The following is a 27036-nucleotide window of genomic DNA, read 5'->3' on the forward strand; positions in this document are numbered from 1 at the left end:
GGAGTTTGTTATGGAGAAGTTTCTTTAAAAGGTATGGGGAAAAGAGGAGTAAAAAGAAGTACTACATTGAGGAATTCAACCCTACTTGTAATCTACAACAAAAATAGTTCAATGGAGCTAGCATTTCATGGAGGGCAAAGGTCCTTATTGCTCAATTAAGGACCAACTCACATCAATTTCGCTGTGCCACAGGGCGGTGGAAAAGGCCTAAAGAAGCTTGGGAAGAATGGGTATGTATATTTTGCACGTCTGGAGCAGTGGAATTGAAAAAACATTCCATTTTGGAATGTGATGCATTCAAAGACATCATAGAAAGTTATGAGAACATGTTCTCATAAGTTTCTTGGCATTATTTGTTTAGAGAAAATTGTTAGAAAGTTGGACCAACTCATCATCAATTTAAATTGGGAAAAAAATTGAATTACAAAAAAATAAAAAATAAATAATCTCATAAACTATTTTTAATCACACATAAACCCTAAAATATCATTTCACTTCATTAAATTTAACACAACAAAAATTTGACACAATAAAAATGAAAGATAAAACAATAATCTAATTCTCCATTATACAAGCGAAACTGTTATCGCTGTGGAAATATTCGCAGAATTCTTGTCAGAATTTCCAGGAAAATGAAGAGCGTTCTGTGTTATCTCTAATTATCGAATTCCCTCAGAAGTTTACACGTTCCTACTTATCGAATAGACCTTATGATTAAGAAACAAGTCACAAACTGACCTTATGATTAAGAAACAAGTCACAAAGTGAAAGTAATAACATTAGGGGTGATTGTAGGTTTATGTTTAATAATTAAAAAAATAACTGGAAAACCTTTTTGGAAATACGAAAACAACACTCCAAGGCTAATATAATAAATAAAAATAATTTTTGTTAATGTTTTTTCATTTTTACTTATATATAATTTTTTAATTTTTACGCCGTAAGGCGTTCCCTCTGAGAAAGACATCCCTAAAATGTGACGTGTGCGATCCTGAGTCATTGATTTTGTGTGTTAGATGATTGGGGTGTTTTCTGCCGTCCGTTTAATCTGTTTTTTCATAGAAAAATAGTTTTTTTCCATGGTAATGGGCCAATGAAAGGCCAGGCCTCGTCTGCTGGCGATGAGACTCTTCTGCTGGCGATGAGACTCTTCGCAGAGACTGCCGGCTGGCGATGAGACTCTTCGCAGAGACTCTTCATGTCTTTCTCCTAGCTCTGCAACAATAGCCAATAAAAGCATCCGGGATATCATCGCTCAAAAACTTCCCATTATTTTAGCAAATCAAGGTAACGCTACAGAGAACTCCTCGCAGCAGTAGAAGACCTGGTACTCAAATCTTGGATTGTCTCCCGTGCATGTTATCTTGAAAACATAATTGCAAGATCAGTGTTAGACGCGTTGGCCGCAGTAGCAGTCACAATTTGTATTTTAAGTTCAATCGCCGGATGGCTTGTTCAGGGCCCAATTATAGACGTGTTTCCTGGTGTCAAATCTCGGTTAAAATTCATCACAACAAACATGGAAGTCGTATTCATCCTGATAGGTTGGGAAATCATCGGCTGGAGATGTCTTACCTCTGTAGCGTACTATGGAAGATGGCAAAGCTGGAATCCAAATGAAAGATGGTATACCTATTTCCAGGTAGAGGACTTTTGGACCAGGTACATCATTGAGTTGCAGGAAGCAGCATCCAAGAAGCAGAAAAGTATTGTTGATGAAAAGGTAAATAAAACGATTGGCTCGGAAGGAATAGAAATACGTTTCTTATGGGCCTTTTTATGGGGTTTGTTGCGATGTGTGTATTGGCTGCAATCTTTTATGGTTTATACTAGTAAACTCTGTTGGTTTATGGCAGAGTTCGTGTTGGATAATAGGTGTACGCTGAAAATATCCTCAAAGTTTTTATCAAAGCCGGGTGAAACAGAGGACGGGGATTTTTCAGAATACAGGCCACTTTTGGAGAATGTGGACCTTCTGTGGGGGGCTCCTTGGACCGTGTTTGTAACAAACCGAAATTCCATCAAGAAAGCAAAGGAACTTGTGAAAGAGGGCAACATGGATGGTATAGAATGCAATACCCTAATCTGGTTTCTGAGAAACTATAGAAAATCAACAGGATGTGTGGGTATACGGAGTTTGGATCCTGCAAAATTACAAAATAAAGCGGGTTTGAAGTTCTTGTGGAAAAGAGATCCTGGCCCTGTATTAGATGTGGAAGAGCATTACATATACGTGAGAAAACTGTCATTGAAGCTAACAGCGGTTTCATTGGTCAATATAATCATTCGGTTGTCACCTGATTGTGGGAGAAATGCTTTAAAAGCATACTCTGAGGCATGTGAACTGATGGATTTGGTGGAGGACTCAGATCCTGCAACCGATAGCTTGCTGAGTAAAGCGGCAGATAGTGTATTCAAAACATTACAGGAACAAACTGCAGAGAATGCTCTGGATACTACAAGTGTTGTATACATGGAAGATGCAGCGGCTACAATCGATAATCTTGCAGAAGAAAGTAAAAGGAAAGTTACGGTGATTGAACATGGAGGAGACTCTCTGGTTTGGAAGAAGGCAGGGGCAGGGAACACCTTATACAGATTATGCAAGAACATTGATTGCAGTTCAACAGGGAATTTTATGGAAGTGGTCGATGAATTACAGAGTGCTTTAGTAGACATTGTCGGTGGTTGCATAGAGAGTGTGGGGAACGCGTTAGTGCATAACTGCACTAAATGGGCACAAGATTTCCAAGAAGGTAAAGTTGCTAAAAGCAGTTTACATAGCTGGGAAAAATACGGCACTGTTGGATGGGTAAGCAATGCTCTATTTGCACTTCGTTTTGTGATTTTGATATTGTCGGTGGCAACAAGATTAAACTTCCTCATTGGTCATATCAAAGATCTCTTAGGAATGGTTTATTTGGGTTTCAAGTCTACTAGGTGTATATTGTGCATTGGTGAAGCTCACTCCCTGGGAACCACCCCCACGCAATTCCACTTTTGGTTTTTGTCATTCCACTTTTCAAATCTCAGCCAGCAGACCGAGAGAGCCAACAAGCAAATATCCAGGTGTTGAAAAATCCAAGCATGTCACCAAGAATCAATTATTAAGTGTGTGCCAAGAAAGAAGAGGTGCGCCCACGAAGAGAACTCATGAATATCAAATGCACAACGCATCCAATAAAGAGATGAACACATTTCCATATATACATTTTAAGAAATATTTTTGCGTTGGAACTTGGCAGGTTCATGCTTCTTCGTGAGACCAATATAAATGTACTATTTCAACATCATTGGTGGCAGATTTATGCAACATATTTGATCGTTTAAGTTTAACATATTTGCCTTTTCTTTTCCTACAAAGAAATTGCTCTTTATATGTGTTGTAGTTATTGGGATATTATTTAGGAACTAGCAGGCATGGAAATTTATATTTTTAAATCCCTAATTCTCCTCATCATTTGCAAATTGTTCATCTTCATCTATGCAAGAAGACGACTTAGCTTCAGAATGTTTGTAAGAGAGAAAATGCAAATTTTAGCAAATATGGAGCTAATAATAAATGCCCTGTGGTGTCAGAGCATTGTTTTCTTGGTTTCCTTTGAGCAATATCATTAGAGAGCCGTATATTCTTCAAATTGGTGAGGGACCTTCAGCCCAATGCATCAGTGGCGTCATGGGATTAGATGTTCCTCTTTCATGTGGCAGATTTATTCAACATATTTGATCGTTGAAGTTTAACAGATTTGCCTTGCCATCACATTCATCTCCTCCAAATTCCTTTTCTTGATATTTTTCTGACTTTCAAAAATTGTCAAAAAAACATTAATTAATGTTATATGCTATTGCCTTACGTCGTTTCCATTGCAACATCTGGTGCAATTAAATTAATTAAATTGTAAAATGATGTATAATGATGATTGAATAATGTTACAAATTTAAGTTAACACTCAAATTTCCAAGGCCAAAACCCTCAAGAAGTGCCAAGTTGTGTTCATGACTGCACAGGATGAAAGACGCAGAATAACATCTGAAATTCTTAATAGTATGAATATAATCAAACTACAAGCATGGGAAGAAAAATTTAAAGAGCTGATAGAAAATCTCCGAGCTGTGGAGTTCAAATGGTTGTCTTCAGCACAATTTAATAGAACATATGGTACCATACTCTACTGGATGTCACCCATCATTACTGCATCTATAGTTTTTGCCGGGTGTCCTATCATAGGGGATCCACCGTTCACTGCCACAACCATATTTACAGTGCTTGCAACATTCCTTGTGATACAAGATCCAGTGAGAATACTACCTAAAGTTTTGGCTATATTAATTCAGGTTAAAGTCTCCTTAGATCGTTTTGGACAAGTTCTTACAATATGATGAGCTGAGACTAGATTTTGTTGTGAGGAAAGCACTTTCCGGATCCTAGTATACCATCGAAATTCATCAAGCCATACTCAGCTGGGATCCAGAATCTTCATTGACAAAGCCAACATTTGAAGGGAATAAATCTGCACATTAAAACTGGAGAAAAGGTAGCAATTTGTGGCTCAGTGGGATCAGGGAAATCTACTATGCTATATACAGTTCTTGGAGAAATCCCAAAAATTTCAGATGTAAGTTGAGCATTAACTACTCTTCTTGAGCAAAAGTAACCATTTCATAGTTCAACAAGATTGTAGATGCTGCTTTTTTGCTTTCTATATACATAAATTCTTCCATAAACTTTTTGATTGGACTACGTGCAGGTTGAAGTATATGGCAATGTTGCCTACGTGGCACAAACAACTTGGATTCAGAGTGGTACTGTCAGAGATAACATACTCTATGGGAAACCAATAGACAAAATTCAATACAAGAAGGCAATAAAAGCTTGTGCATTAGACAAGGATATAGAGAGTATTGCTCATGGAGATATCACTGAGATTGGGGAGAGAGATTGAATATGAGTGGAGACAAAAACAAAGGATTCAGTTGGCTAGAGCAGTATATAACGATGTTGACATTTGTCTATTGGATGATCCCTTCAATGCAGTCGATATTCATACAACGTCAACTCTATCAAATAAGGAGGAGACATTACATAAGAGAGACTCAAAGACTTGCTAATATTGCTTGTCGTAGTATGAAAAATCTGGTTTACCTCTGTATCAGATCTGTAAAGATCTTAGAATGAGATCCAGACATATTAAAGTGAAAATTTCTGTGCATATTAAATATAAAAAATTTGAGTTTTGGGTTATCAAAGCTATAGATTGTGAACTACATGGATCGCTTGATAGGATGACTGGTTTGATTTGTATATTAGGATTGCTAGCTTCTTTGTGGTGATAGTGTGAGATCAATTCGGAATTGCTACTCGTTTCATACTTCAAGAGGGAAATGAATTTTCCAATGATGGTGGTGATGAAGGAACCTAGCAAAAGCATAGAGAATAGCATAGTTGATTGGATAAAAAAATCAATTGTGTAAATACAAATAACACACCCTACAAAATGATGTCTTTTTGAATATTGATCAATATGAATGATTTTCCTTTCACAGTTCTTGTGTTTTGATTCTTTATGAATAGGAATTGATTCATTCAACTAAAATTGGTATTGTTGATTTTGATGGTACTTCTGTTCTCCAGCTTGATGATTGGGTGTTGTGCCGAATTTACAAGAAAAATGGTCATTCTCAGGGAGTACAAGGGGTAGAACAAGATGAATCACCAAGTGCAGATGAAGTGATGGCTTCTTTTCCTGATATTTATCAGCAAAACAAACTGTAACTGCCCAACATTGCCTCTTTCAATGGGTTGTTGGAGAGTGACGATCCTTTCATAGATGGTTTTTTAAACGATGAAGCCATGGATGGCAATGGAAACAGCAGCAAACTACCTCAAGTCCAGTTCTCCAACCTCTCTCACAACAATTTCAGCAATAACAATGACAACAATAGCGATTGTCGTTATAAAGTTGTCCCAAAACAAGAAGAATTAGCAGTGGATAATGACAACAAATTCAATTCTCTCAAGAGGACCCTCTCCTTAGCATATGGGCACGATGAAACCAAACTTGCAAAGAGATTCAACAACATGCAAAACAACTATAGCTACAACGTCAACATTAATGTTTTAGCCTTGCTTAATTCAATGCAGCCCAATCAAACTTTCCAACAACAAAACTTCCTAAGCGCATTGCATCATAAGGAATATATCCTGGCAGGGATTTAGTTCATCACAATGTGACATGGTTTAAGGTCTTCATATTTCTAGGCAAATACATTAGAATGTTGTTTGAAAAGATTAACATGCCTCTCCTTAAAATTTTGTATATCGATATGGATACCCAGTTGTTGTTCGCGTGAATTCATTTGTTTAACTTCACCTTCAACTAGGCAATCTTTAAGGTATCTAAACAAGTTCAATAGATATGTATGACTACTTTTATTCCATTTCATAGGCACTTTAACCCCTGAATAGGGTTTTTGGCATGGCTTCCTCAATTCAAATTCATTATCATCGACCCTTGCTTTCAAAAATGCCCATTCACATTTCAATATTCTTCCACACACTATGCCTTACGGCGTTTCCTTTGCAACATTAGGTGCAAATGCTAGTTATGCCTAGTTCCGCTTCCCGTGGGAGTTATAATATGTGGAGCTCGAATCGTCTGAAGAAGTCCCTATTTGCCTCTCTAGATAGTTTGTAATCTTTTATGTCTATGTGCATTCTGAAAGCTCCACGTTTTTGTGTAAGAGGTCCTTGGTGTCTCTCAATAGTTCATAAAAGGTTTTTAGTTTAAGCAATAAAATGTGTGTATTTGCTGTTGTGTTTGCGCTTTGGATATCCTATTTTGTAATGTGATCTGTCTTATGTGTTGAAATTGTAATTTTAACTGCGCGATAGTTGAATCGCGCAGCATTTAATTCGCCAAAACAGCTCCAGAAAACTGCTACTTTATTGGACCACTTTTGCTAAGCAAGTGGTTTCCGTACAAACTCATCCGATGCAATCAATTTTGGATGCGTGTCAACTGTACGTTTTCAAAACCACCTTTCCATCGGGACATAACGTTCAGCAAGTAAGGGGCATCCATATTGTTCTGAATCGTTTGATTTGAAGGAAAATTGTCCACCGTCCGATTAATCCAAAGCTGCATTCAGGCCTGGAGGGAACGACATTGCATAAATTTTTGGGTTGACCGTCGTTTATTTCAGTCAAGTAATTAATGTTATTTACTCCGGTTTGTAGGATATTGGTAAAACTTTTAAATTTAATGTTTTTTTTATATATGGAAGTATGGGCGTAAAAAAAATATGTAAATTTTTTTTAATTGCATATGCATCATATGATATATATGTTTTTTGATGCGTTGACTGTAATGTAAAGAAACTAAAGTTTGCACAGCAGTGCGAGGGTGAAGGCAAAGAAAAAAGAAGACGAAGATTTTGTAATGTAATGTGAAATGAACGCACAGCAGTGCGAGTAGAGAGAACAGGGGAGCAACGTGAAAGTTTTTATGAAAATTTTTATGTGTTGATTTCGTATGGTAAGAAAAGAATGCACAACAGTGCAAAAACAATTTTGATGTAAATCATATGTATTGCAATGTAATGACTTGAGTGCTGGAAGTTTTTGTAATATGTAAACTGCATAATGTTATTTTTATTTTTACAGCAGTATATGTAAAAGTTTGTTTTTACAACAGCAAATGTAAAAGAGATTTTTATACACAGGAGTGTAAAATATTAGGAGGAGACAGAATAACTTTTGTTGTTGAATTTTTTGGTGAATCCCTCTGAGTGAAAGAGGTTGAATCTTGTATCAGGAATTTTATTTTAATGAATACAAAGATTTTGTGGGTGTATGTAATGCTCTGCTAAGAAATGTTTTAAGCTTCCCTGTGTTAAATATCCTGGAGAAAAACAGAGCATTGTCTTTGTGTTCAGTTTATCTTGTTTTTGGGATTTTGACAGAAAAATCCCCAACAGTGGTATCAGAGCTGGTTTAGGCTCTTTAAAGGTGTTAAAGAAGCTGAAGGGAGGAGTTTTTTGTTGCAGCAGTAAATCTTCTCCAGCAAAGTGAAATCTCAGGCAAAAGGACTCAAGTATTTCTCAAAGTTTTTTTTGTGTAGCTGTTGAAGACAATCAGTTTTTTAAAAATACACAGTCCAATATTTGAAGCATAGTTGAGAATGCAAGGAATGGCCAGCACAAGCACTAGCATGGGTATGTTTAACACCCAGCTCCCACAGTTTAATGGGAAAAACTATGACTATTGGGCAATAACCATGAGAGCCCTGTTTGCCTCACAAGATTTATGGGAACTTGCTGAAGATGGATTTGAAGAACTAGCAAATGAAAATGAGTTTAATAGATTAACTCAGGAAGAGAAGGATCTATTGAAGAGCAATAGGAAGAAGGATTCAAAAGCCCTTTAATTTTTGTATCAAGCAGTGGACCAGAGTGTGTTTCCAAGGATAGCAGCAGCCAAAACATCCAAAGAAGCATGGCAAGCTCTCAAGACAGCCTATCAAGGCATGGAGAAAGTGAAGACAGCAAAACTACAATTGCTAAGGAGATATTTTGAGAATCTGAGCATGAAGGAGTCAGACAATATTGACTCACTCTTCACACATGTAATTGGTCTGGTCACAGAGATAAGGACTCATGGAGAGACTCTTGAAGAAAGGAGGATTGTGGAGAAAATATTGAGGGTCCTACCCTCAAATTTTGATGTGATTGTCACCACCATAGAAGAGACAAAGGATCTCTCAAACTTTTCAGTTGATGAACTTCATGCATCACTAATAACACATGACCAGAGGTTGAATAGAAATGTAAAATCATCTTTAGAGAGACCCAGATGTCCTTTGGAAGAGGAAGAGGTCAAGGCAGAGGAAACAAGAGAGGAAGAGGCAGAAGCCAAAACAGAAGTGGAAGGAACAGTCCAGCAAATGCTCAAGGAAGAGGCAGCAATCCAAATCAAAACCAAGGCCAAGGAAGCAGCCAACAAAGTGGACAACATTATGCTCAAGGACAAAAGTATGAAAAATCCAATGTCCAATGTTATTATTGTAAAAAATATGGGCATTATGCCAGTGAATGTAAAAAGAAACAGCATGATATGAACAATAGATCCAATGCAAATATCACTAGAGAAAATATCAGCCAAGATAATGTGTTGTTAGCTTGTAATATGGCTAAAACAAACAGTGATGATATATGGTTTCTAGTTTTCGGTTGTAGTAATCATATGACAAGAAACATAGCCTTGTTCTCCAATTTAGATCAGAGTGTGAAATCACAAGTCACACTTGGGACTGATAGTAAAATTTATGTTATGGGAAAAGGAGAAGTAAAAATATTTACAAAGAAAGGAGAAAGGAAAACCATAGCACATGTCTATTATGTTCCTGGAATGAGATGTAACCTCTTGAGTATTGGACAACTTGTTCAAAAGGGTTACAATGTTTTCTTTGTGAATGATGTATGCACCATCATGGATAAAGCACCCAGCAAAAGATGCATTGCTGAAGTGAAGATGACGAGGAACAGGATGTTCCCTCTCAGAATAAGGGCAGATTTGAAAAACAAAGAAGTCATTGGAGTCAAATGGGTCTATAAGACCAAGTGTAATGCTGAAGGCAAGATAGAAAGGCACAAAGCAAGACTGGTTGTCAAGGGATACAAGCAGCAGTATGGGAGAGACTATGAGGAAACTTTCGCACCAGTTGCAAGAATGGAAACCGTGAGAGCAGTGTTGTCCATAGCAGCACAAAAAAAGTGGAAAGTTTACCAAATGGACGTGAAGTCAGCATTCCTAAATGGAGTGTTAAAGGAGGAGGTTTACATTGAACAACCTCTAGGCTATGAGAAGAAAGGCCAAGAGCACAAAGTGTGCAAATTGAAGAAAGATCTTTATGGGCTGAAGCAAGCACCAAGAGCATGGTACAGTAGGATAGACTCCTATCTACTGGAAAATGGATTTGCAAAGTGTGAGGGAGAACCCACCATCTACATCAAAGAAAAAGATGGTAAAATTTTAATTGTTGTGTTATATGTTGATGACGTGATTTTTACAGGTAATGATGACTACCTCATTGAAAATTTCAAAACAATCATGAAAGAAAAATTTGAGATGACTGACATGGGTTTGCTGAGATACTTCTTAGGAATAGAAGTGATCAAAATAAAAATGGAATTTTTATCTCACAAGCAAAATATGTAAATGAAGTGTTGGGCAGATTTAATATGCATGAGTACAAGGCAGCAATCACTCCCACGGTAATGGGATTAAAACTCAGCAAAGAGGATAGCAGCAAGGATTTTTATCCTAGCTTGTATAAGAGCATAGTTGGCAGCCTTATGTATTTAACTGCAACTAGGCCTGATATAATGTTTGCTGTTAGTTTAATTTCCAGATTCATGGAGAGGCCAAGAGAAGCACATTGGAAGGCAGCAAAAAGAATTCTGAGGTATGTTAAAGGTACTAAAAGGTTTGACATTTTATATATTGTCTTAGAACATTCAGATTTAGTTGGTTACACTGATAGTGATTGGGCTGGAAGTGTAGATGATCGGAAAAGCACTTCCGGTTATGTTTTTCACATGGGTTCAGGAGCCATTTCATGGGCTTCTACGAAACAACCTATTGTGGCGTTGTCTACAGTAGAGGCTGAGTATGTGGCAGCTACAGCAGCAGCATGTCAAGCAGTTTGGATGAGAAAAATGTTAAGGAGCTTACGCTAGGAGCAGGCAAAAGCAACGGTGATTTTTTGTGACAATAGCTCAGCTATTCCATTATCAAAGAATTCAGTGTTTCATAAGAGAACGAAACACATTGACACAAGGTTTCATTACATCAGCGAATTGGTAAGCAATGGAGAAATCACTTTACAACATTGCAGGACTCAGGAACAGGTTGCAGACATTTTGACAAAGTCATTGGACGAGAAAAGCTTTGAATTTTTGAGTAAGTGTTTGGGTATGACTGATAATCCAGCAGTTGAAATTAAAGGGAAGTGTTTAAATTTTAATTTCAACTGCGCGACAGTTGAACCGCGCAGCATTTAATTCGCCAAAACAGCTCCAGAAAACTGCTACCTTATCGGACCACTTTTGCTCAGCAAGTGGTTTCCGTACAAACTCATCCGATGCAATCAATTTTGGACGCGTGTCAACTGTACATTTTCAAAACCACCCTTCCATCGGGACATAACGTTCAGCAAGTAAGGGGCATCCGATATTGTTCTGAACCGTTTGATTTGAAGGAAAATTGTCCACCGTCCGATTAATCCAAAGCTGCATTCAGGCCTGGAGGGAATGACATTGCGTAAATTTTTGGGTTGACCGCCATTTATTTCAGTCAAGTAATTAATGTTATTTACTCCGGTTCGTAGGATATTGGTAAAACTTTTAATTTTAATGTTTTTTTTTATATACGGAAGTATGGGTGTAAAAAAAAATATGTAAATTTTTTTTAATTGCATATGCATCATATGATATATATGTTTTTTTGATGCGTTGACTGTAATGTAAGGAAACTGAAGTTTGCACAGCAGTGCGAGGGTGAAGGCAAAGAAAAACGAAGACGAAGATTTTGTAATGTAATGTGAAATGAACGCACAACAGTGCGAGTAGAGAGAACAGGGGGAGCAGCGTGAAAGTTTTTATGTGTTGATTTCGTATGTTAAGAAAAGAATGCACAGCAGTGCAAAAACAAATTCGATGTAAATCATATGTATTGCAATGTAATGGCTTGAGTGCTGGAAGTTTTTGTAATATGCAAAGTGCATAATGTGATTTTTATTTTTACATCAGTATATGTAAAAGTTTGTTTTTACAGAAGTAAATGTAAAAGAGATTTTTATACACAGTAGTGTAAAATCTCAGGAGGAGACAGTGGAACTTTTGTTGTTGAATTTTTTGGTGAATCCCTCTGAGTGAAAGAGGATGAATCTTGTATTGGGAATTTTGTTTTAATGAATACAAAGATTTTGTGGGTGTATGTAATGCTCTGCTAAGAAATGTTTTAAGCTTCCTGTGTTAAAGATCCTGGAGAAAAACAGAGCATTGTCTCTGTGTTCAGTTTATCTTGTTTTTGGGATTTTGACAGAAAAATCCCCAACATTATGTTGTGCTAGCACTCAAGTCCACCAGATTTTTAATAAAAATTCAGTAACTTATATTATTGATAACTGTATTCACTGAGCATGGCTCCGAGATGCCATTGCAACCTCAATGATTGAAATAGTCTGAAAAGTACAATAATAGCCTAACCTAGACTAGGTATAACCAACTGAATGTAAATCAGATATGTTGACATGTGGTTAGATAGGCACAGGTTCAAGAACGGTTTTGATCACCAAATCCTTAGTTTCAGTGCTGGCAATGCTGTAGCCATCTCGGTAATTGTAGAAGTGATGGAAACCTCTACTTATTTCAATAGCATGTTTCTTGGAAGAGATTGGAGCAATCTTGTCCGGTCTAAGAAGCTCCCAATTTAATTTTTTAATAATGTCTTCGATCATGCTGTTGATATGGTGGAGAGCATCTTCCTGTGTTGATCCAGGATTTTCTTTCATATAGCGCGATATACACGAAGCTTCTTCTCCACGGGCACTGTCCGCCTGCGTTTGCCATGCCAATGTCGTAAATATTGTGTGCAGCGAAATTCAATAGGAGCATCTTGCATTGGCATTTCATTTGACGTAGGAGGTTTAGTATTACCTGGTAACACTGCGTATCACCTCATAATCGAAGGATGGAACACGCATAGTCATTGAACTTGGACAGAAAGTCAATTTCCTGCAGGATATGATGAGGAAGAAGAATGTCCAATGTGAGTATCGGTTGCAATATCGCTATACGATGGCCAAAACTAATTTTCCCATTCTTGAAGTAGTCCTGAAACGTTGGAAGATTACCAGTGGAGATCCACTCTGCCTCTTTAATATACGAAGAAATATAAGCTTCCAATTGCACGCGCACAACAAATTAGCGAATCACTACCCAGTGAAATAAAATGCATGGCCATAGAGTATTTAATTTGTTTTTTCAAATTGATGCATATGTATTATTTATTATGGAGTAGTCTACCCAGGCGGAGGAATGGCCGGTTTCCGTTGCCGCCTCGAAAAACCTCCGGCTCCAACCGCCACCCCGAAAAACCTCCGGCTCCAGCTGCCGACAATTCTTCCACCCTCAGCGAGCTCCGCCCAGCGCCGCCACCCTCCGCATTAATGTCTATGACTGACAGGTCCTGACATACATTCCGATTTCCATTGCATCTTTGCCACCCGGAAGTGGAATTTGAATTCGGAAATAACCGGGGCTGCTCCCTCACCAATTCGACCCGGCATCCCCTGCAGCTCACCAATTCGACCCGGCATCCCGTGCTGCGCTTACAGGGTACTCCCTACATCTCCCAATCCATTACACCGAATAGAAAGGATTCAAAGGTCTAAGTTGTCCATTCAGAATTGGAATTAAAGGCGGGCCGCTCCTAAATCCAGAATTCCAATCACAGTGGCTTGCACAGGGATCCTAATTCACAAAAATGTTGGGCTTCTCACTGCTCAGACATCTTGATTTGAGTTGCCAAAGTCCATTATCAGGCATATAGAAAAATCTGAAAGTGATTTGGGTTTGGGATTATCGAGCTCCCTTGAAATCTACGGATGGAGAAGGGTAATCGTGATGAAGAAGAGGGACCCTGTGAGAAGGTTCCTCAATCCAAATGGTTCCGCTACAATTCCGCCCTCACCCAGGTGATTCTGATGTCTCTGGTCTGCTTCTGCTGCTCGGGCATGTTCAACGCCCTCACCGGATTGGGGGAAGTGGGCAGCAGAACGACCAGGCGTCCAACGATGCGAACACTGCTTTGTACGGGATGTTTGCAGTGTTTGGCGTTTTCGCCGGCGGAATCTACAACATCCTCGGCCCTTGCGGGACCATCTTCGCAGGCTGCTGCACTTATGCTCTCTACGCAGGTTCTTTTCTCTACTACAATCATTATCATGATGAAACTTTTCCTGTTATTGCAGGTGGAATTTTGGGTGTCGGAGCTGGATTGCTCTGGGCTGGACAGGGATCAATCATGACCTCGTATCCCACCGAGGACAAGAAAGGAAGATACATTTCTCTCTTCTGGGTTATATTCAATCTGGGAGGAGTCGTAGGCGGTTTCATTCCCTTTATATTGAATTATCATAGCAAAGCCGTGTCTGTTACCGACTGGACCTATATAGCCTTCATGTGTTTCATGGCCTTTGGGGCTTTTGTGAGTTTGGCCTTGGTTCCACCCAACAAGGTGGTCAGGAGCGATGGCAACAAGGTTACTCTGCGTAAATACTCCAGTGTGAGCACCGAGGCCATGGAGGTTATCAAGCTATTCTTCAACTGGAAGATGCTGCTGCTCTTCCCTGCTGCATGGGCCAGCAAGTTCTTTTACACTTATGAATTCAACAACGTTAATGGCAGGATCTTTACGGTGAGGACCAGAGGGTTCAACAATGTTTCTTTCTGGGGTGCTCAGATGTTAGGGTCTGTGATAATCGGGTACGTTCTAGATTTCAGCTTCGTGAGCAGGAAGAAAAGAGGGTTTCTGGGCGTGGCCATCGTTGCAGTACTGGGGACTGCAATTTGGGGAGGTGGTCTCGCCAATCAGCTGAGATATAGCAGAGATAAGCCCTTGCAGCAGCTCGATTTAACAGACTCCGGCGCTGCTTTTGCAGGGCCGTTTGCTTTATATTTCAGCTATGGATTATTGGACTCCATGTTCCAGACTCTATGTTATTGGACGATTGGAGCTTTGGCAGATGATTCACATACTCTGACCAGATACAGTGGACTCTTCAAAGCCGTGCAGAGTGCAGGAATAGTGGTGGGCTGGGATACGGACAAACAGAGTGTTTCTCTGCTGGAGGAGCTCATAATCAACTGGAGTCTTGTTACAATCAGCTACCCGTTCTTGATTATCCTCATTGCCTTGGCTATAGATGATGGTGAGACTGCCAGTTCCACTGAACCCAAAGCAGACTTCGAAGCTGAAGCGAAGCAAGTATCAAACTGAAGCGAAACAGTTCTGTACCTTGACTACATCTACAGAAGGCTATGCATTGATCAGTTTCTCAGAAACAAACGTTCCCTTGAGTGGGAACCCATGGGAATTAATGGTTATACATCTGGTGAAGCTTTGTCATGGTGTACTGTAGTGTTCGATGGGATTTTTGTCCAAAGTGTGCTTTGTCGTATTTATTATGAAGTATATATGTCTGCTCTATTGGATTTAGTCTCCAAAAAAAGTGTACGCACTTTTCTTTAGGTTAAAAAATGCTTTGGAATACAAAGCTATCATTGCATTACTTAAACATAGGCTTTCTTCTTAGATCAAGTGGATGCAATCTAGATTTCGAATCTAGGTTTTACGAGTCTTCTGCCTTCTGCTCTAGTAGCAACTGAACAAGTTTTCTTTACTCGATTATTGGGATGTGCTGGCACAGATTTGTCACAGAGGGTGGAAAAATGGTCATTCTGTGAACTTGTTTGGCATTTCAAACAGCTCTATCATAATATGAGGAGACACTATCATAAGAGAGTAGATAGAATCACTAGCTATGCATCCTTAAATAAATATATAATTATGTATAGTTGAAATCTTCATGGAAAGGTTCAAATGTAACATTGTATAATAATTATTTTAAGAGAATCTAATAACCCTAATAAATGTTTAGTTCTGAGCATAACCTCTATAATACTGAGCATAAGCTCTTAGTTTCATAGAGGAAAGCAGTTGACCTCTTAAAATTAATAAATCCCATTCAAAATGAATAATTATATCGTTTTCTTTTTATCGGATGGAATTTAATCAGTAAAGCCTGCATTTTTCTTGAACGTGCAAAGACTCGACAGAACAAATCCCTGTCACGCTGCAATCAGATACATACCTCTCAATATCATGTTCACATGACAGACAAACATATAATACATATATTTTTAGCAGCACTTTTAAGGTGTAATAATACGTGGAGAAATGTTAAATTCTTCGTTTTCCATTTTATTTTTTTTCCGACCTAATCGTCTAACTAATTTGTACAGTTTATTAGTAGTGTTCTATATATAGGTGTTATCTACCTCAGCCACAATTTTTCTCAACTTCATATTATTTTTTCAGTTTAAACAGTGTTATTTTCTTTTTCAAAAAATTTGACTATACCAGTGTTTAATTTTTTTAAAGATGGAACTAGGACACCCTAAATTCTGAAGCTTGACTGCTGTAATACAGATTTCCCAAATTTTTATCTAGATTTTTACCAAAATCATACCAGGAATTTCGCTATTTTCCTAACAAATTTGTGGATTAAAATACAATTATTAATGAATGGTAAGGATTTAATCTTAATAATATTCACAAATTAAAAATTGAAATTTATCTCCAAAATAGTTATACTCTTTTTCCATTTTATTTAAATCGCCTAATTAAAAAAATGTTACCTGAACAAATCTCATATGAAATGACTTATTATTTTTTGGACACGTGGTTTTGAAAAACAATGGTATTGACACATGTTATTGTAACAATTTGTATTTAGAAATTAAAAATATCTATGGTAAAGTGAAGTGACTCTTTTGTAAAGTGTAGTGAATCTCCATATTAAAAATTTCATTATATGTTTTTAAATGTATATAATATTAATTGTTTTTATAATCATAAAATTATAGTTTAAATATTTTTATGTTTTTTTTTTTTTTTAGCAATCTAAAAAGTATGAACGACAATAGATGGCTCGAAACATCTACTCTGAAACAACTATGTGATTATTTGGAAAATTCTGTTTGATAATAACATAAATCACAGAAATCTAAACTATCATGAAATTGTATTTTGATATTCAAAATAATGCCTATCAATATTTATGAGCTATTTAATTTATGTAAATGTATTTAAATTCCTAATAAAAGAAATATATAAATGGTTTATATTTTTAATAAAAAAATATATGAATTATTTAGATTCCTAACTTCTTGTTAGGACTATTATAGAATATGTTGCTAAAGGCATTAATAAATGTTGTTAATCATTTTTTTTTAAGATACCAATCATGTAGGGTTAGATATTGAGATTAGTACAAAGGGGATATAACAAATTTATGCTATGGGAAGATTGATAATGATTTATATTAATTATATAAGGATTTATAATAATAATATTAATAATGTTTAAGTGCATAATTAAGTTAGACATTAATTTGGTATATGAGAATTTATATTAGCGTCAAATTATATTTTAAGGAAATTGGTTAAATATAATAAATTATCATAAATTATATAAATTATCATAAATTATCACATTATATATTTTTATAAACTAATACAACCATATATAAAGTAAATGGATGGGACTGAATAAAATACTATGAAGATACGTCCCAGAACATGAAAGGTAGAGTATTCTAGTAGAAGCTCATGGAGGAGTCATGGGTGGACATTATGCAAGAAAGGCCATTGCGTAGAAAATATTGAGATTTGGGTTAGGTGGCCCATAGTAGATAAGGATGCAAAAGAATTTTTTTGAGCATGCGATATATGTCAAAGGAAACAAAGGCAATCTAGAAGAGACAAAATGCCATTAAATCCACAGGTAACATTGCAAGCATTTGAAGAAAAAGATCAATTTGCTCTGCGTGCTTCGGCCCTGCAAGCGAGATCCGCACCCTGCGGATCTAGAAGACTGCGCGCGAGTTCGCCCCTGCTTCTCTGCGATCCCTACGGGCGGATCCGCAGAGAGTTCCTTCCCCGAGCTACGTTCGGCTAGGCTTTGGCCGAAAGCTCTAGCTCTTTGCTGCGGTCGGCTAGGGTTTTGTCCTGCTGCTCTCCATGGAGGAGCCAGACCCCCCCAGGGGCCCTCCTCCACTGCTATGCCTTCCGTTGCTGAGGCCTTCAGATCCTTGTTGGCCTCTCTGCCCAAGAAGAAAGCTGTGGAAGCCGCCAAGTTCGTGAAAAGATTAGAAGACATCGCAGAGATCGCTCTTCCTCCTGAAGGTCCGATTCAAGTAGCATTATCTCTGGCGGATCGTACTCTAGTGGGTTAGTTTACAGGTCTCTGGCCCTCCCCGAAATCAACATAAAACTAGGTTGCTAGAAACTGGGTTCCACTGATCAAAAGCAAGGTTACATCTTACTTCCTCGGAAGGGGCTACTTCTTATTCGAATTCTCAGAAAAAGAAGACAAGGATCTGATCTTCAGAAATGGCCCCTAGTTCATGGGCCCTCAAGGGATGTATTTAAACAAATGGATGCCAGGTTTCGATCCGGCGGTAGATGTGCCATCAGCAGTCCCGGTGTGGGTAAGGCTCCCTAATCTACTGGTTCATTATTGGAACTGGGAATCCCTAAAGCATATTAGAAAAACCCTCGGAAAATTCATAGACAGGGCTAATAACAAAGACCAATATGACTGCGCCAGAATTTGTGTAGAGGTAGATCTGAAGATTGGATTACTAGAAGCCGTCAAAATAAGGGTAGGCCCTTGGACGCATGTCTAGAAATTGGATTATGAATAGCTGCCATTCAAATGTCGAAAGTGTCAAGTCTACAGTCACTTCGTCAGAGACTGCCCATCCAAAGGGGTAGAGGAAAAAGCGAAGGAAGAAGGATGGACCCAGGCCAAAAGACCCAAAACCTCATTCAGGAAAAATGCAAATGTTAATGCCAGAGCCCCCCAAACAGGCCCTACCCAGCATCCACCCATGGAAAGTCGAGGTAATAAATTCGAGATCCTTGGATCAGAAATCATGAACACTCAAGAGACAAAAATTCCGAAAGTAGTCTCACCTCCTAAATCCACAAGCAAACCAGAGAGATCCAAAGAGAAGATGTCAGAAGATGAGGAGGAAACCCAAGAGTCCAAGGAATCAGAGGAAGAAGGGGAAATAGGGGATTCACAGGCTACCCCCAGAAGATCTGTAAGAGGATGAATGTCAAAAAAGGAAAAAAGAGATAAAGAAACTTACAAAGACAAGCTTCAGGGTAGCCAGTCGACACTATTGAAACTCCTAGGAAAAACCCAAAAGACGAAGAAGATCCAAACCCAGAGCTCCAAAGGAGCTCCTCATAGCAAAAATAAATGATGAAGATAGTCTCCTGGAACTGTAGGGGAATGGGCTCCAAAGCTAAGGAAGAAGCAATGAATAGTCTAATAAGACTGGAAGCCCCAGATATCCTTCTCATCCAGGAGACTAAACTAGAGGACTCAGCCTTCCTCCAAGCAAGCAAAAAAATCTGGAAGAAAGATGGAGCGCATGCAACCTCTGCCCGTGGAGCTTCGGGAGGGCTTGGGTCGCTCTGGAATCCAAATAAGTTCTCTCTTATCTCTGAGTCCCTAAACACTCATTGGATTTTGTTAAAATTGCAGCATTTAGAATCTAAAGAAGTTATTAGTCTGGTCAATGTATATGCTCCTAACAATGCAGGTGAAAAAAAATCATGTTGGGAGGCCATAAAAAATTTGGCAAATCTAGAAAACTTGGAGAATATAATCATAGCCGGAGACCTTAACCTCACCCTTCTCTCGTCAGAAAAAAGAGGAGGCAGTATCGTCAGAGATCCGGCAAGGGAAACAGTGGAAGACCTCATGCAAGACTGGGACCTGATAGACATCAAGCCAAATATGGGCAAGTACACGTGGACAAACAAGAGGGTTGGCCCGGGACACATAGCCGCAAGATTGGACAGATTTCTGGTGCAAAGTTCCTTCCTGCTCCTTGGACTAGAGACTAGATCGCACATCCTCCACAACAGCATATCAGATCACAAGCCTATCAGCCTGGAACTGCTGCCCCCAAAGACCTGGGGCCTATTCCTTTCAGGTTCAGTTCTCTTTGGATTAAAGAGGCAGATTTTATGGACAGGGTCAGAGATTGTTGGAAAGTCCCAGTCAAGGGATCCGCCTTCTTCGTGTGGAGGAAAAACTGAGAAGAGTCAAAGCCATGCTAAAAATTTGGGCCAAGACCCTTCCTAATCCTACTGCGCAAAGGAAAAAAAACCAAACTGAGCTTGAGAATCAACACCTCCATCTTGAAACCGCAGAAATTAGAAAAGAAGAGTTGGAAAAGGAGGTCAGGCTTCAACAAAGCCTCCATAAGGCCTGCCTGGCAGAAGAGGAATATTGGAGGCTCAAGTCCAGAAGTCTCTGGCTAAAATCAGGCGATATAAACTCCTCCTTTTTCCATAAACAAGCACAAGCCAGAAAAGGGAAAAACTCCATCACGGAAATAAAAGAAGAAGACAATGTCTTGAAGGATTTTGCATGCATAAAAAAGGCAGCTTCGGAGCACTTTGGGAAGCTATACATGGAGGAACTTTTAGACGAGCATAACGACAGCCTGTTGGACACTGTCCCTAACCTCATCACCTCCAAAATGAATCAGATCCTTGAGAGAAAAATCACACACAAGGAAGTCAAGGAGGCCCTTTTCGCAATGGATCCCGACAAAGCCCTGGGACCGAATGGTTTCATGGCTAGGTTTCTACAAACTTGCTAGCAAATCGTAGAGAAGGAGCTTCTCAAAATGATTCAAAAGTCCCAAGATGACCAGAAGATTAGAGGAGGTACAAATTCAGACTTTCTTGCCCTCATTCCCAAAGAGAAAGGAGAAAACTCTTTCAGCAGATTCCGCCCAATTTCCTTATGCAATATTGGGTACAAAGTCGTAACCAAAGTGATAGCCAATAGGCTGAAAAGAATTCTACCCAAAATCATCCCCGACAGTCAAGGAGGGTTCATTCAGGGAAGACAGCTGGTAGATAAATTCGTGCTGGTTCAAGAGGCAATCCACTCCAGTCTTCATCAAAAGGAAAAATGTATGGCTATTAAATTAGATCTTGCTAATGCATTTGATCGGGTTAAGCATAAATTTTTGTTTGATGTGCTTCATAAATTGGGGTTGGGTCAAAACTTCATCAATTGGGTTAGAGCATGCATTTCAGAACCTTGGATAGCCCCCCTGGTGAATGGTAGAGCGACGGAGTTCTTCAAAGCCTCTATGGGACTGAGGTAGGGGTGTCCTCTCTCACCCCTCTTATTCGTCCTCCAGGCCTCTGTTCTGAGTTTCAACTTAGATAAAGAGCAGCAAGAGCAGGAAATTGCTGGCCTATGCATTGCAAGAGGGGCAAAAAATATCAATCATGCCCTCTTTGCGAACGATACAATACTGTTGGGGGCTGCTTCTCTTCGCTCAGCTATAAAATTCAAAGAAGTTCTAGATGAATACAGTAAGGTCTCAGGCAGCATTTTAAACAAAGACAAATGTAACATTTACTGCTGGAATACCCCTGTTTTGATTGCAAATTCAATTGCCAGATGCCTAGGATTCACAGCCTCTGTCTTCTGGTCTTCATTCAAGTATCTTGGGCCGCCAATTTTCCATAGGAGGGCCCTGAGAAAGGATTGGCATCCACAGCTAGAAAAATTCAAATCCAAAATGCAAGCATGGGGAGCTTCTTGGCTCAATTTAGCAAGGAAATCAGTGCTAAATAAAGCAGTGTTGAACAACTTGCCATTGTTTAAATTCTCAGTCCTCCTAGCACCTGTGGGTATCATAAAAAAAATGGAGGAACAAATTAGACATTTCTTCTGGAAAGGAGGCAAGAAAAATGAGAAGATGATTTCAGTTAATTGGGAAACAGTCACCAAATCAATTTATGAGGGAGGACTAAATTTCAAAGACCTCGGAGCCTAGAATCTAGCTATGGGAGCCAAAATATTATGGAAAATCATAGCCCCTAACCCAGGTTGGGTCCAGATAGCTCTGTGGAAAAAATATTTTAGAGGTGCGAGACTCAGATGCTTGGATCATCCAAAAAACAAATATAGAACTCCTCTCAGTTTATTCATTAACAAAATAGGCCCACTGATAAGCAACTATGCATACTGGATCCCAGGTAATGGTAAACGGATCCATTTGTGGACGGACAACATTCTGGGCAGACCTCCATTGGCTGAGCTGAGAGGCACGTCAGATCTGAGGTGTTGGACTTCTGAGCATAATATAAACACTCTGTGGGACATGTCTATCTGGAAAGACGATGTTTGGGCGGGCTGGAAGCAGCTCCCCATTCCTCCCGCACTATCTTCTGGTTTGAGCTTGTTCTTCTCAAAATTGTAGGGGTCGACTCCCACTCACGCGCACAGGAGGGACGTGAGAGGCTGGGGCTCAACGAGCACAGGTGAGACAGTGGCCCAGGGGTATATCAAGTGGCTAGAATGCCCCGATGTGCCCCCAAATCCGGCCCCTTGGGTTGGGATATGGAAAATCCCATCAATCCCAAAAATTGATTTCTTCTGTTGGCTCCTATGCCATCAAAAAATCCTCACAGAAGATAGACTCCAGAAAAGAGGCATTCATGGCCCCTCTAGATGCATGATGTGTGAAGAAAACTCAGAAACTACCCTTCACCTCATTATCAAGTGCAAATTTGTAACCTCCATTTGGCATGATCTTCTTGAGGCCTGGAGCTTCAAGTTCGACTTCCCCACCTCGATTCAGGATCTGTTTGCAGGCTAGATGACCAGATATCCAGGTTCATCCCCAGAAAACAAAACTATCAAAGCAGCGTGGAGTGCTTTACCTAAATTTATCAGTTGGCAAGTGTGGTTGGAAAGAAATAGAAGAATTTTCCAACTCAGTAAAAACTCAACTAGCTGAGTGGCTGGAAGACAAAGGGGATGACATAAATCTAAATCAACAGGAAAAAGATTTAGGATCTGTCCTCATTTTTAAATTTCCAAAAAAGAGCTGCCCCCCTCCATCCCTCAAAGAATGGCAAATCAAGAAAAACGAAGAGGACTTCCAGCTCTGGTTGTCCAACCAACCTCTTCCTTCTCTCTTCTTTGATGGGGCTGCAAAAAGGAATCCTGGAATCGTTGGCGCGAGAGGCTTTATCATCAATCCAGAAGCTTCTCCCCTACTAAGATTTGCTTGGGGATTAGGCCACTCCTCAAGTATTCAAGCTGAGGCGATGGCCCTCTTCTAAGGTGTCAAACTCCTTCAAGAGCTAGGAATTGAGGAGGCAAACGTTTTTGGAGACTCCCAGGTAATCATAAGTACAGTGGTGAACAATTCCAAGCCTATGGATCTGCATCTCCCAAGGATTATTGCGAGGATAAAAAACATGACCAAGTCCCTAAAATTGAATTACTTTCATGTCTTAAGAATCAATAACAAAGAGGCGGATATAGAGGCAAATAAAGTAGCTCACTTAGATGCTGTCACAATTCTTAGAGACAAGGAAACCTTTTGGGACCCAATACCGTAAAGAGCCATGTTTTATTGCCTCTTATTACAGTAGTTCGTTTGCATCTTTCATCTCGGGAAATTAGCTGCCAAAGCTAAATATTCCAAATGTAAAAAAAGGAAACTGAAAGCAGTAGGAGAGCTTTCCCTTCTGGTGGACAGCCATGTTGAACTCTGTTCTTCCTCTTGTAACCGAATTTGTGGCTATTAGCCATCCAGTTAATGAAATCTCATAACCATTCTTGTAAAAAAAAAAACATTGCAAGCATTTGAAAAGTGGGCTATTAACTTTTTTGGACCTATTAACCCACCAAGAAAGAAGACCGGTGTAAGATACATAATCATTGCAACTGATTATTTGACGAAATGGGCCAAGGCATAGACAATGAAGGATTGTAGCTTAGATATCACCGTGAAATTCATTTTTTAATACATTTTGTCTAGATTTGGCTGTCCAAGGATATTGATGAGTGACCAAGGGTTACATTTATTTAATAAGACCATTGAAGCAGTAACTGAGGAATTTCAAGTACACCATCACAAAATTACCCCATATCACCCTCAAGCGAATGGGATAGTAAAAAATTTCAATAAAATTCTAGAGAATGCACTTACAAAGGTGTGCAATGTGACTAGAAATGACTGGGATCTAAGAATTCTAGCGGTGTTGTTGTCATACAGGACAACATGCAAGAAATTGATGGGCCAGACACCTTTTAGGTTGGTATATGGATAGGAAGCAGTCATGCCTATGGAGTAAATTGTGCTCAGTTTAAGAATTGCACCCTTCATAGACATGGAAGATTCTAATATAATGGAGGAGAGGATGGCGCAATTTCTTGCTTTGGAAGAGGACAAGTTTATAGTAGGCTTTCATTAACAAGTGAAAAAAGCAAGGGAGAAAGACTGCCATGACACACACATCAAGCAAAAGATATTCGAGAAGAAGATATTGTACTCTTATATGATAGAAAATTTGCGATGCTCCCAGGAAAAATTAAGACACATTGGCTAGGACCATATATCATCAAACATGTCTCTGATGGTGGCACAATTCAGCTTGTGAAGTTAAAGGGTTAGTTGATTCCACAGAGAGTGAATGGTAGTAGATTGAAGGTATACAGGGATGACTCTGTCCCTAGAGCTTCACATTGAAAGATGAAAGGAGAAGTTTCTTAGCGCCACGTGCTGTTGAAAGTGGGCACTAGACTATAAACTACTCCGCAGAAGGGGAATTCACTGAAAAAAAAGGTTACTACGTGTTATTCAGGGGTATGTGGAAGTTCGAAAGAGTCATGCCAAAGGAGGATTACTACGCAATATTTAGAAGTATGTCAAAGTCTAAAACCACCACGCCAAAGGAGGATTACTGCCTGATATTTTGAAGTATGTCGAAGTTTGGAAGAACTGCGCCAAATGAGGATTACTGCACGATATGAAGAAGTATGTCAAAGTTCGGAAGAACCACGACGGAGGGTATATTACTGTGCAATTGTCGAAGATAACCAGAAAAATATGATAGTTGGAAGGAAAAATATACCTTTAAAAGAAAGTTGTCGTTAAAAGTCACAGGAGAAACACATTTATGAAGAACAACTAGCCGAATCTAGTGCCATACCTACATTAAATGAGAAAAATCTAAGCCAATTATGGGGTTAAAAATTTAAATTCTCTATAAAGGCCAAGTCCCACACCACATATTACACTTTCCTATCTAAAGAATTCAGTTTGATAAATTGCAACTAAGTGTGAGAGAAGTGAGTTGTTGTATGTCTGAGAGAATCTTTGAGGAAATTACTAGAGCATTTGTAAAGAAATGGCTAGCAAGAGTCATGGAAGCCCAAGCTGGTCTAAACAGAACGACGAATGTACCCATGTTCCCAAGGCATGTGAGGTCGCCACAGAAACAAGTAGTCCCAAGAGAATAACCCAAGAAAAAACCTGAAAAGAGGCCAATTGAATGAGTAGAGCTCCAAACATCCCCAAGGAAGAAGATAGCAAAAGAGAAACATACAAAGCTTAGGCAAGATAAGAAACCTAAGGAGAAGGGGAAGAAGTAAGTACATCAGAAGCAACTAGAGGAAATCCATGACAGTGAGGAGGAAGATGAGATGCCTAAGATAGAGACAATGGTTGCATAAATTCCATCTGAACTGCCACCATATTTTCCACCGAGAAAACTGAGCTCCAAGACGGTCAAAGATCCAAAAGATGTGAAGTTCAGCACATTCACACTGTTGCTACCGGAGAAAGTGTCATTTGAATGTGAAGTGTTGGGGAAAATCTTGCAACTTAAATTGGAGGATTGGGACTTTAATGATAGAAGTAAATATTTGTAGTTCGAATCGAGCAAGTACATACACCAGGTCTATTATCTAGAGAGCGGAGTTACAAGGTTGGAGCCATGCTAGTGGGCTGCAGGATTGTAGAGATCAGGGCTATTAAACATGCTATATGTGCCACACTTGGGTAGAAGCACATCCAACACAGCTTGCATGCGAAAGTTACTAGCATTAGTGCATAATGGATGCCTCTGGTTAGGGACAAGGATCCTAATCAAAGAAGTCCTGATCAAGAGGATTACTGGGTTACCTCACTAAGGAAAGGACCCTGATGAAGAATTCGTTAGTAAGAACCAAGACAAGGAAATGGCACAGACTATGAAGGAGAAGTTTAGGATTATCAAGAAGTCACACGGTTATGATATTAACTCTATAAGTGACCAAGGGGTGTGCTTCGCCACATACATTTTAGCAGGGAAAATAATGGGGAAATGTAGAGAAAACAAATTCCCCACCGTCATGGTTTCTTTGGCTACGTAGTGCAGTGATGGGGTTTTGTTCAACTGGGTCGAGTACTTATGCAGGGAGTTTTTGGAAGATTGCCAGGAAGTGCGGGAGGAAGGAAAAACATTTCATTACACGAGGTTGATCTTGATCATCGCGCTTATTGCATGGAAGGAGCCGGAGGAATCACAATTTCCTCCTCTCGAAATAGATGTATGTGAAGTCATGTGGTATACCTCACTGTGGCATACGGAGGAGCCATTGCATGCGCAGGAGAACATAATTTTCTTTGTGGTGTTGAGCATGGATATGCACGTGGTGGTGAACCAATATCCCAGGATATCACTTAGTTTGCATGAGTAGTATTACAACATCACATGATTCATGGTTGATTTTCACATAGTCTACATCAAGGTATGGAAGGATCCGTCGGTGACATGGCACCCTCTGCCATACATGGTCACTAAACACAACCTGCTCGTAGTAATAGAACAATGGTGAGCAGAATGGATGACCCCAACCATAGACAACACTGAAGTAGCAGGGAGCCTCGGGTAGGACGCAGATCCAAGTGGGATGGACAAAGGAAAAAAAGCAAAGGAACCAAAGCCAGAGATAGAACCAGAGAAAGAACAAGATATCCAGAACACTCTCAACAACGTAGATCCAACAGAGGAATCAACATTCATCATCAAAAAGAGGGTACCTACAGTAACTACGCTAGGCCCAAGGAAGAAACAGAAGGCGAGAAAATCTGAGGGAGTGATACCACTTGTACTCACTGGTTGGGACAATGATGAGATTGGGGAGAAGGTCCAAGAAGTAACGGTTGAGACCTTGGACAAGGTCGATGATCGCTAGAAAATGATCTTGAAAAAGGTCCATTTGTAGAGTTAAAGGTACTAACACAAGCAGCCAGACAACCAGCACATATAGGTCAGCTACCATAGCTAGAGCGATGAATAGAA

At 39.3% G+C, this 27036-nt stretch overlaps 2 pseudogenes; one reads left to right on the forward strand and one right to left on the reverse strand.

The window, feature by feature from the left end:
• Positions 1-12317: 12317 nt before the first annotated feature.
• The window catches only part of LOC149175099 ((+)-3-carene synthase 1, chloroplastic-like), a 178334-nt pseudogene continuing 163615 nt past the window's right edge, over positions 12318-27036 (reverse strand).
• Positions 13302-15302, forward strand: LOC149175100 (UNC93-like protein 1 pseudogene; annotated as a pseudogene).

Source organism: Pinus tabuliformis, chromosome 4_1 (assembly GCF_031772625.1).
Source record: "Pinus tabuliformis cultivar Carrire ecotype Pingquan chromosome 4_1, CPIR1, whole genome shotgun sequence".
Lineage (NCBI taxonomy): Eukaryota > Viridiplantae > Streptophyta > Pinopsida > Pinales > Pinaceae > Pinus > Pinus tabuliformis.